The sequence below is a fragment of the Gavialis gangeticus genome, unplaced genomic scaffold, assembly GCF_001723915.1.
Source record: "Gavialis gangeticus isolate Ggan-Ray unplaced genomic scaffold, GavGan_comp1, whole genome shotgun sequence".
Taxonomy (NCBI): Eukaryota; Metazoa; Chordata; order Crocodylia; family Gavialidae; genus Gavialis; species Gavialis gangeticus.
The window spans coordinates 20,087,961-20,089,151 of record NW_017729015.1 but is presented as its reverse complement, the minus strand read 5'-3'; positions in this window follow the sequence as shown (position 1 = coordinate 20,089,151).

Genomic DNA, 1,191 nt, shown 5'->3' with positions numbered 1-1,191 from the left:
GGTTTCCCATGGCTCCCCCGGCACTACTGCGTGGTGCCATGCCCGAGCAATGCCCTGACCCAACCCAACGTCCACCACATCAGTCAATGAGAAGGAGCTCTTCCATTCACTTCAACAGATATCAGATTGGGTTTGACATTTTCCCATAACTTTGATCACAAGTCTCTGATCTCCCTGCCCAGGAGAGGCTGGGAAAGAGGAGTTAAGTTGAAATGCAAGTGTCTTTAGTCCCTGTGGTTTGTGTGGTCAGTGCAACAGGTCAACAGTCAGACGTGGACCCATCAGACTTTGCTCAGAAACACAAGATGGGCAAATAATATATCCTTCACTCAGAAAGACTAGCCAGCTTGTGAAGCTTAGTACCCAAGGGGTATAAAGTGTTCACAGACTGGAATAGTGAGAACATACAAGAGTCATACAGGGCAGGGGAGAGAAAGACTGAAAATTAAGAGGGGTAAAAAAAAGCTGATTTTTGAAGATTGTAACAGTTAGTGGAAGGTCCTCCCTTCCCTTCAAAACACAGAGGAGCCAGTCGCTTCTCCATGTTGAGCTAACTTTGCAAGGGAATATGCCACCTTGATGCCTCCCACAAAATTAACAGCTGGTTTGATTTTTAATTGTTTTAGGATACAGTTAAAGCAAAAAAATCAGCAGTTGGTTGCTCCCAAGAAAGCAACAGGGGGCAAGGAGGACCTGTAGCCCCTGCCTGCGCCACGTACTTTTCTTGAACATAAGAAGTGGTGGGTGGGTACCGTTCCACGCGCCTTCATTTCCCAAATGAGTATTTTACCCTGTGCTGCAATCAATGCCAGTAGATTCAGTTTCCCAAAGTAAAAGCTGGGTCTGCAACAGTTCCCACGGCAAGTAGAGATGGACAAAATACGAGATCTAAGAGATCTCCATCAAATCACTCCCGCGTGGGCCAGTGCAGAGATCAGCCCAGGGCCTCGTCCAACCTGGTCCAAGACATGGCATTTCTCCCATTTTCTTGGGGGTTGGAGGATTCCTCTCCTCACCCCAAACCTTTTAATTGCCTCTATTTCTGCACCTCCCGAGCTCACTGGCGACACCGGCCCGCATGCCAGTGAGTGGACGAGGCAGTTGGCCTGAAACGTGCATCACGGAGACCAACTGGCAGCTACACGAATCGTGCTTCGAGGAGGGCTTTGGCTTCCTCAGCCATGACCAGCA